The following is an 11603-nucleotide window of genomic DNA, read 5'->3' on the forward strand; positions in this document are numbered from 1 at the left end:
TCTTGCAAACCACACCAGCATACCTCCACAGTAACCTTCAAGAAGGAAATTCTGCTATCCCACAACACACAAGAATACACCATTGAGACACAAGGCATGCCAATTCTCGATCCAAATGCCTGAGATAGAGTATCCCACACAAAACCACTGCCACCCCCAACAACACCACCAACTATACCACCTCCAACAACCTCCAACGGACCAGCAGCTCACACCTTGTAAATTCCAACGTAACCAGAAATACCAACTTACCTAAACCACCATAGGATACACTATGGATGTGCAGAAAGGCACAGGGTGCCACCTTTGGAGAAGAACAATGATAAATTTACACTGCCAAGAGTCAGAGGGGAAAATTGATAACCTCCACCCTTCTCTGAAAATCCATTGTCATTGATTCTGCTTGCTCGCAGAATACCAACCAGGAGCACAACATTAAACTGTAATGCCAACACAAAACCCATTGCTATGAGTCATCCAACTCCTTAGATCTTCGTCGTCCACACTCGCCGAGACATTAATATGTTTCACACAAACGATTTTACACCCCCTAGTACACTAGTTCAGATGAGTGGATATGGAGGCCAGTCGTCCACCTACATGCCAGTTATTTGCAGTCATGGGACTCAGTTTGCCACGTGCTTTCGGATTCTCACCCCCATCGGAGAGATATTATTAATAGAATTTAATTAAATGATATAATTTAATAGAATTTGTATAACCATATCTATAATATCAATTATTTTAATTTAATAGTTTGTTCATCATAATTATATTTAATTGTTCAAAATCATAATTAACTACATGTAATTATAATTAATAAACTTAATCAAGATTGTTGAATTGAGGTTTCTGTGATCCATATCAAGTTTATGAGAGATTTTTTCGGCGTAAATCACATGATATTTCATTTGTCGATGCATTTCGAACTAACCAATGTGGTTCATCGTCAGGACAAGTTGAAGAATCAGATCCAGCTTTGCATGTTAAATAGTCAGAGTAGAACCACCAACAACTATAATACTTGACTAGGCAACGGCTATATTGACTAACGGCTAAATTTGACAGGGAAGCAGTTAGTTGGATTGGACCAGGGGCATAAAAATAAGTTAATTTAATTGATTATTAAATTGATAGTTAGTTATATTATTATTAAATTAAAAGTCAAAGGGACATATGAATTTACATAGAGGTTTTAACTATTTTATAAAATTTAATTATATATATATATATTAATTAAAATTAATTTAAATGATTATTAAATTAATAGTTATTTATAAAAGGTATTAACTATTTAATAAATATATATAAAAATATAAATATTATTTTAATTCTAGTGTTAGAAAGAATAAAACTATAATATTATAAATATTCAGATTTAATTAATTGTATATCTAATTGTTAAATTAACATATTATCATAGATCGATTTCAATATTAAAGTAATTATTAGTATATAACTAAAAGCATAAACTAAATGTTATTAAAAAACCTCATACTATATCAACAACTCAACAAAGAACAAAGGCCAAAGGATACGAATAACAAGAACAAGCTATAAACGAGGGAGGGGAGGAAGGGAAGAGAGTGCTGGGACCCAGCAACTACTGATCTTCTAGCCATCCTCTCTATTGAGATTTCTTGGCCTTTTTTCAATCTCAAGGGCTTCCCTAAATTTCTAATGATGGAATTGCGAAACTCTAGCAATAACACTAGCCTCCTCAATACAAACGTGATGTTCGGTTTTCTCCGCATGCTCTGCTAAAGTAGAACACTTGGTTCTCCTATGTTTAAGGTCAGCTACATTCTCACTAATCCTTTGATTAATGGAGCAACCAGTATCACTAATATAGGGGGTCCCACATGAACAAGGGATAATATTTACCCCTTTCATGTCCTTAGGGTCAATAGGATCCTTTACTTATCTGAGGGACTTACGAATGGTGTTAAGGGGCCTAAAGGTCATGGGGAAATTATTCTTCTTAAGAATCCTCGCAATCTTATTAGTGGTCCCCTGAACAAACAAAAGATGGACACATGGAATTTGCTCCTTCGGTTCTCTTTTAGTTAACAAATTCTTGGCAGCTTTGAAGAAAGCTTTCTAACCCATGTATCTACTATAACCATTCTCAACAAAGACATTAAGGAGATGGGATTTCTCCTTCTTGAAGCTCTTTTCATCAGAGATCCTTAGGGCATGAGTAGTAAGGGTGTTGAGAACACCCATCTTATGAGCCAGGAAATGATGGGAACTAGCATGAAGATACTGCTCTGTATGTGTTTTCTTTTGAAACACCTGGTGGGAGAGGAAACAATCACTATTCTTAGAAATAAGAATATCAAGGAAAGGGAGGCAACCATCGACCTCTTGTTCCTTTTTGAACTTAATGGCCAAGGGTTGATTGTTGAGATGATCGAAGAAGAGATCTAACTCCTCTTGGCTGTGAGACCAGATGACATTGGTGTCATCTACATACCTTTTCCAAAGCTCAGCCCGACTCCTACCTAAGCTTTGGGAAAGGTATGTAGATGACACCAATGTCATCTGGTCTCACGGCCAAGAGGAGTTAGATCTCTTCTTTGATCATCTCAACAATCAATCCTTGGGCATTAAGTTCACAAAGGAACAAGAGGTTGATGGTTGCCTCCCTTTCCTTGATATTCCTATTTCTAATAATAGCGATGGTTATGTTATAGACATTTTTGGGCACTGCAAACCAAATCATACATGTCCATAAACCAAGGGCTCCTAAGTCCCTAAAAGTGTTGTTCCATACCCGAAAAGAACAAGGTCAGCTGATTACATCATCTCCCAGAAGTTCTCCACAGGAAACTGCTCAGAACTGGTCAAAATTGGACCATACAGGTTGCTTAGTGCTAAGGGTGCGATGCATCCCACCTGCCCAGTGAAAAGCGTGCAATGCATATCGAAAAGCCCTTCTATAGGGTGTGATGAGCAAGAGTGGACAAATGGCAGAGATAGTTTGCGAGGTGGATGATCATAGAATCTTCCAGAAACTTCTCCTATGACACTTACCTCTCTCAATTCACCCAGGGATGAGTAAGAGATCATCAATCTCCAAGTGGAATCAAGAACTATCAGAGAGAAGACACTAATAAAAATCCCAGAAGCTGACTCACCCCCCTGCAATCATCTATATATGGATCCCTCATCCCAGAGATCCAGAGGCTAGAATTTTGTATCTTGTAAGGAAGTGTTGTTGGTTTCTTGGTGGAACATCATAGTGTTGGGTGATCTAAGCTTTTCATGAGGTGAAAGAAGGGCTTTCATGCTGGAGGATGACGCTGGGTCAGAACAATTGGTTGTAATACTCTTTGCTATTCTTGATATTAATAAAGATATTCAATTTTTCCTCCACATTCTTGTATGTTTGATGATATATGCATTGGTGTGGTCAATATACATCTGGTCCTATATTGTTTATGATTGTAGATTTCTGTTCTTCGATAGTATTATGCTGCTTTGATTCCACAGGAGCTCTTTGAAGTTGGGTAGATGAAGGAGAAGCGGCAAGGATCGGTCAGAAGGGAGAGGAATCGAGTAAGGACCCAAGCGCAAGACTGAGGTTGGTGTCCTTCATTCCCCTCTTATCTACTTGTCATAAAGGAAAACGAAAGTAGTTTTAGTTTGTTTGTTTCTAAGATAGCTACCAGTCTTAGTGGGACTAGCAGCTCCGAGTGGGCACTAGATTTCCCGATAACTAAATGGCGACTCCACTGGGGAGCGAATAGATTGTTTGTTTGTTTTATAAACTTACAGATGGAGCCTGAAGTCAAGCCAGCTAGCCTTCGAATTGCATTTGCTATGCAAGTGCAAAGTAGATCAATGCTACTTCAGTCTATCTTCAGGTTTTGTTTATAAATTGAACAATCAATTTGCAAACCTTCTAATTTCCCTAGTGGTGGCTCTAGTAACCTCATTAGATTAGCCCCTATGATATCTATTTACTGAACATCACTTGCTCAGCCTAAATCCCTGAACTGAGCTGCAAACTGTGACCAAGAGCCAAGTAAAGTCTCATCCTGGTACCATTGCACCCTCTCTTCAAGGAATTCTGTATGCATCACACCTCCCATGTGTAGTAGGTGGGATGCATACTAGATTCCCTGTGTTACAGGTGCGATGATCAGAAAAGGCTAATTTTGCCTCTAGGTTTTGGTTTTTCTTCACTCTTTTAAGCTCTATTCAGGAATTTTGCTGTCTGTGATCAGTATACCACTGTGGAAACTCCCTTCCTTTCCATCGTTCCACCTCCATTGTGCAAAGAACTGTGAATGTTTTTATGTATTGTGTGCCATGTTCAGTTCTCTTTTACAAAGAAGTAGCATAATCAAGCTGTCTTCTTTTGATTTGAAAGTGTCGCAAGTGTCATTTTCAGCCAAAGAAAAGAATTCTCTTGTTCTTGATGGTCAATTATATGGTTACTCTTGTATTTGATTTGAATTAGTAGTTTTTCAAGTGTCGAAAGCAGTTTTCAATTCAAAATAGCAAAGGATCGTCATTATCTTCCTTTCGTTTTTGAAAAGAAATTTGTTGGTACTATTGCTTTGAAAAGATAATTCAGATTTGTACTTAGCATTCTTCTTGTCATTCACACTTTAAGAAAGCTGAAAACAAATACATGCATGTGCATTTGCATTTATACTGCTTGTTGGTTTGATTTAGGGCAGTGCATCTAGTGCGTGCTCTCTGCTTTATGTTGAAAGAATATCGTCTCTCTTTCTTTAGTAGCTAGGATTTTCATTGCAAAAAGAAGATTAAATGATTGTTTATCATCTTAGATTGCATTTTAGGAATTGTATATCTACATCACGTGGTGAACCTGAAAGGAAAATTTCTTAAGAAAGATCAATTGTAAAATAAATTCAATGAACATAAAAATGCTTTGGAACCTAACGCACAACATCTAGAAGTCTAGGCTAGAGATGTATTCCGACGTCGTAAAGCCTGGTAACTGTCGCTTTCACTGTTGGTTGGGTGATTCCTCCTCTCTGAGACGACAAGTGCCAGTACAGACTTGTGCTCCCACGTACCGTCGAATATATATTGGGAGACCACAATAGGCTATATCCTTTATCCATAGGAAGCTGTGTCTGATGCCCTATCGATCGCAATGCACTGAACACAACATTCGGGAAGATTGACTACCATACCGTAAAAAGTATTCTGCAGTTTTGCGATTGGTTTGGTAATCCCTCTGTCTATATTTCTAGAGTAGTCTCTTTCATTCCTTTTCAGACTCCTTAAAGGAAAAGGTCCATCTGAGCACTTGTCACTTCAGGCTCATTAAAAATTGAAGGCAACTAGAGTCATCTTTTGTTTTTTCTCGACTCTCAAAAATTGAAAAAACAAGTTGTTTCAAAGCGTCTAAAATTTATCTTAATCGGAATAATATCACCATTCCCGCGTTGGTCTCAGGTTGAGAAAAATGGAGTCCACCAACCAAGGATTTCCCCTTGGAGGAAATCCTAGTCCTTTCTCCTCTTGGGGAGATGTTGGTGCACCTCATATGGCCACATTGTCACTTCCAGAATTGATTATTGGCTTGCCAATATGGCTCTTCTCGATCTCCGTCGTTTAGAACACCGTAATTCTTGAACAATCGAGTCGGCAAATAGATGATACTAAAGTTACCTCCCAACCTTCTACTTCATCCAATTCTCCCTCTCCTGCTTCCTCTTTGCTTGATGAAGCTGGTAAAGCCAAAAATCAAGTAACTAAGAAGGAGAAGAAAGAGAAAAAGAAGAAGGAGCCAAAGGCAAAAAGGGGTAATCAGGCATCATCTAGTGAAAATCCACACACTGCACCATCCAAGCCTAAATCTCCATGTGTCATTTGCAAAGGAGACCACTATCGTCGAGATTGTACTTGCATCCCTCGGATCTTAAGGTACTGGTCTCCTCGTTTGCACAACCCGGTGTCATCAACCTTTGAAGATCATGTTGAAAGTACACCATCAACTAGTGAAAGCGAAGCATTCGAATAGAAAAGGAAATGTAAATTTCCTTGTAAATTGTGTGAAGGTGATCACATCATCCACCGTTGTCCCTTCCTAGATGAAGCTAAAAGAGCTTTGGACGACCATCCGACTTCACCGCTACGACTTCCTCTTGGATATAAGAAACCCTTGCCAAGTTCATCACTGGTTGAAAATCCGACTGACACGCCATTGTGGTTGGTTGAAGCACCTGTCATTGAAGATAAACCATCTGAATTCATACCAGACGAAAGTCAAAAGGTTGAGGTGGCAGTCGACCCGGTCTTGCCTTCAAAAGGTCCATCTTTAGATGATACAGTCACCGAAGAGAATGAGAATGACACCGTTCAAATTCTTTTCGTAAACACAGATTCCGATGAACATGGAGGCAATCTACCCGTTCCTTTACCACAGGAAGGAAGTTTGTCATAGTCATATCCGGCTGTCTATTTGGTCCCACCTCCAAGCAACCTAGTCATTTCCTTTGATTGGAATCTACTAGGCAGACCCTGTGTATCGGCTAATGTACCATTCCAAATCATTGTACAAGCTTACAAAATGATCATGGTTGGTACCATCATAGATGAAGGGGCTTCTGTGAGTATCCTTTTCTCAATTGCTTGGGAAGTGCTTGCCTCGCCATCGCTTTTGCCTAAAATGAGAAATCTGATAGGCTTCGACAAAGGAACCAGTCGACCGTTAGGGATCCTTCCCAATGTGCCCATAACGCTGAGAAGGAAAACCATTTACATGAACGTAATGGTAGTCCGAGGACCTCTAGATTATAATCTACTCCTTGGACACGACTATATTTATAGCATGGGAGCCATTGTCTCCTCACTCTTTAGAGTAATGTGTTTTCCGCATGAAGGCCGAGTGGTCAAGCTTGTAGACCAGCTTTCGTTCCCCGGCTCACATATAGCTAATAGTCAAATTCCATCCCTAAATGGTCTTTTCATGCAAGGAATGTCTCGTCAATCTCTAGTCCATCCACTTGAAGAGTGCGAGTGATTCGGGAGGACATGACTGAAACCCAGGGGGCATGCACCCTGGTCTGTTTCCGCAGGAAAACCTTGGGTATAGGGTAGGTTTCCGTGGAGGATATATGACTAGTCTGACACACCCGTCCATTTAGGAAAATGGGATTAGACCGGAATAATATTCCCTCATCAAAGTTATGTGAGTGGAGGCGACCGCGCCACTCACCTTTGTCTATTTCGGTAGACATCGCCAAGGAAGCATTTTGTCTGCAACGCGGATGGAGAGCTTTCATATGGTAACCTGGAAACTCTATTTCACTATACCTAGGAGCATGAAAACCTTTTTGCATGCAAGCGAAGAGCGACCATTTATTTTCTTAGTTTGTAGTTTCTCAACCCTTTAAACTCGTAGGATTGGTCATTCCTAGCTTTCATAATGAAAGGATCCGGAGCAAAGTTTCGAATGGTGCAAGCTCCCTAAAAATTGAACCTATTGATGAGACATCCTTATTATACGACTGGCACGAGCAGTTTTTATGCGAAGTTCAAGCTCGTTAAAAATTAAACCTTAGCAATGAGCAAACGTTCCCCCAGAGTTTAAGCTCATTAAAAAATGAACCAATTTCCGGTAAATAACCATTGTGAATGCATTATCATCAGCTTTTGAGCCCTGGTCATGTTCTTACCATCACCTCCACTCTGTTTTAGCTGATCATTCACCTCCATTTGATTGTTTACCCCTTTTGAGGAACAGCTGCGACGAGTGATCCTGTTAGCCATCCTTGTGACATTGATGTGATTGGAAAATTCCAAACCTTGCCTGGAATCAACGGCTACCCGAAATTATCACTCGTTCCTCAAAAACGAGTCTCCTTTAAGCTCTTTTCACCTGACTCATAAAATATGAAAAGATTTCCAAGCGATTGGCCTGTCCAGCTCATTAAAGCGACCAGAAGTGCTATCCCTCCTCTAGATTTTAATCTTTTTGGACCTGAGGGATTATTACACAAAAAGATCGAGCACTTGTTTTGTTCGGCTTGTTAAAATTACCGAAAATTCATCCCTTTCGTATTATTTTATACTTTTTCGAACTTAAGGGATTATATGACAAAAAAGGATTATTGGAGTTTCCTTTACACCCCTTTCAGACTCTCTAAAATTGAAAAGGACCGAGTTATCTTCGTCGTTAAACTCGTTAAAACCGAATAGCGACAAACTTGTCCATATAGACAAGAACGAGTTTCACTGTCGCTAGGCTTGTTAAAACATAGCGACGGGTTTGCCCGAAGGGAAAATTATAGAACAAGCATATGTTATCCTCCTCAAGCTTGATAAAAAATAAAGAGGTACTGGTCCGCAATGACTGCGGAAAAATTGGGAAGAAAACTTGAAGAAACTTTATTGGTAGCAAGTCGCTCTTGAAAATGACACTTTCACTCCGCATCCGAGTCGGGTTGGGTTGTTCCGTTCACCAGTCATATCACCATTGGTCCATTACACCATCCATATTTGGGGTTAACTTTACTAATCCATGTCAGTGTCGCTGGTATGTTCAAGAGAAGTCGGTCAGAGAATTCACCTGTGTATCATCTGCTGCAATACATTCATGCTCCATTCTTTCATGACCACCACCCTGAACCTTGTATCATTAGATCGTTTTCACCTCCAAAATCATTTACTCGTTTCGTGTCGTAGATTTGGGATTCATTAAGGCCTTCCTACGACGGGTCACTTCTTGTCGACATCAGCTCATTATCCAAGAAGTCGACTTAGGAACAACCCTTTCAGTACTTTGAAGCTTGCATGCCTCAATGGCAAGTTTCTCACTTTCGGCGACAGGTTTACATCAATGGCCTTCGACCGAAAGATTTTGCGTGGTGTTCGACACTAAGTCCTTTTTCACACCATGCGAATTGTACTGTAGTACCTTGAGGGTCATCATCATTATTGGTGATTCCTCTCGTGCTTGTTAACAGCTTACATCATTGGCTGGTAATCAGGCGATGTCTTTCCATGTTCGACTCCAGAACATCTTTCACATGGATCGACTTGTACTCCGAGTGAAGATTGGACGAGTTTGAAGACCCAGATCTAGTTTCATCCATCCGGGCTGCGATATATTCAGGAAAATAAAGACATCAAATGTACATTTTTGTTGCACAGATGATCATCCGAACCAAAGGATGATGGCTCTATCAGAATCATCAGTCTCCCGCACATACGGTTGTCTGTCTTATGTACATGAAAATGAATTTATAAAGCTGAGCATGGGAATGCCGCCTAAGCTAGATCATGAAAAATATTATGAAGATAATGTATTGTATTGTATCTTATTACAGGTCGCCTTCCAGCTCGAAAAAACTTCAGATCCTCATGATAAAGCATTTCACCCGACATCAAAATATTAACGACCTCATGCTTTAGGGGGCAACTGTTATAGAAATTTTTGGGCACTGCAACCCCAATCATACATGTCCATAAACCAAGGGCTCCTAAGTCCCTAAAAGTGTTGTTCCATACCCTAAAAGAACAAGGTCAACTAATTACATCATCTCCCAGAAGTTCTCCACAGGAAACTATTCGGAACTGGTCAAAACTGGATCGTACAGGTTGCTCAGTGCTAAGGGTGTGATGCATCCCACCTGCCCAATGAAAAGGGTGCGATGGGCGAGAGTGGACAAATGGCAGAGACAGTTTGCGAGGTGGATGATCATAGAATCTTCCAGAAACTTCTCCTATGACACTTACCTCTCTGAATTCACCCAGGGATGAGTAAGAGATCATCAATCTCCAAGTGGAATCAAGAACTATTAGAGAGAAGACACTAATCAAAATCCCAGAAGCTGACTCACCCCCCTGCAATCATCTATATATGGATCCCTCATCCCAAAGATCCAGAGGCTGGAATTTTGTATCTTGTAAGGAAGTGTTGTTACATCTCACTCTTATTAAAATTTGAATCTATCATTAATAAGTTGCATTGTCTTTTGAAACCAACTAATTTTTTATCCAAATCTTGCAATATACCCTTTTGTCATTTTATGCATAGCCTAAAACCAATTATTTGAATCAACTCTTATTAAAATTTGAATCTATCATTAATAAGTTGCATTGTCTTTTGAAACCAACTAATTTTTTATCCAAATCTTGCAATATACCCTTTTGTCATTTTATGCATAGCCTAAAACCAATTATTTGAATCAACTCTCAACTTAATCTTCTTTTCTTAGATGATTTACGAAAGCATCCCATTCAATGACCTAATGGCCCTGTAACCTTAGAAAGGTAGGTTTTCTACATCTTTATATTAAATATTTGTGAAAAAACATTCCTTATTTTGTTAGATTTCAAGTTTATGTGGTATTTGTTTAGAAGAGGATTGTTTAGATTCTCCACAGTGTAGTTTGAATCTTGTCGACATTTCAAATCCCAAAGGGGATCCATCTTGAGGAAAGTGAATGAATGAAGGAAAGAAGAGTGTGCTTTTAAATAAGATCTCAATGGTATCCTTAATCATTCGGAACTTCTGCCCATAGGGCTTTGGATTGACGGTGAATGAGTGTACTGTTAAGGCACTCCTTGCGATAGGTCACCGGTTCAAATCCCCCGTGGGTGCTTAGGTAGTATTATATATATATATAAAAAAATCATTCGGAACCATTAGGTAGTATTATTTTTTTATGTGATGCTACTTTTGGTAATTTCCTTATGAAATAAAGAAATAAGATATAAAGAATCATAATAATAAGAAACATCAAAAGTAATTATCAAGATCAAGAAAATATTTAGTGCCTTTATGATTTTCCAACATGGTATCAGAGCTTTGGTGAAGAAGAAAGAAAAAGGCAGTCTCAAGAACTTGATCCACTCATAGGTACTATCTCAAGAAAGAACTCTATTATATTCAAGGAGGATGTCTAACTCAATCAAGGGTGAGAAAAAACTTGAAGGAGCATCTAATTTCATATCCTGGAAGAAGAGGATTGACCTAATCCTCGAGAAGAGAAAGGCATTGGACTTGGTAAAAGGAAATGTAAAGAAGCCTACAGAAGAAGCCATTGATGTCGAAAAAGAGAAATTCAGGGATTTATAATTGGTGGCTATGAATCTAATGGTATAAGGGATAAAAGACAATCTTGTCCTATTCATAGATAACCTCGATCATGCTCAAGAGATCTAAGGGAATGAGGAAGAAAGTTGACATGTCTAAGATAGAGTGTTATCAATGTGATAAGAAGGGTCACTACAAAAGTGGTTGTGTCGAGAATCCAAACAATAAGAAGAGAAGAAGAGATCAATCCAACTTTACTAAAGAAGGAAAGTCAAAGAAAGTCAAGCCCGAAGAACCTGACATTAGGGACGTACATTACTAAGTCCTTTGCTTATAGCTTTACATATCTTGTTTTATATGTTTTAGAATTTGTAGGGTTTTAACATATTTTGGAAAATACATTTTTGTATTGTTTTAAGTTTCTAGAGTTCCCTCAATATTTGGAGGGAGCTCCCAACAACTCCCAAAGATAGGTATCTCATGTTTTTTTTTTTTTTTTTTTTTTTTTTTTTTTTTTTTCAGTTTTGGGTTCATGTACTCATTCAATTTTGATTTTATTAAATACTAATCACCT

This window comes from Pinus tabuliformis, chromosome 9 (genome assembly GCF_031772625.1).
Source record: "Pinus tabuliformis cultivar Carrire ecotype Pingquan chromosome 9, CPIR1, whole genome shotgun sequence".
Classification (NCBI taxonomy): domain Eukaryota; kingdom Viridiplantae; phylum Streptophyta; class Pinopsida; order Pinales; family Pinaceae; genus Pinus; species Pinus tabuliformis.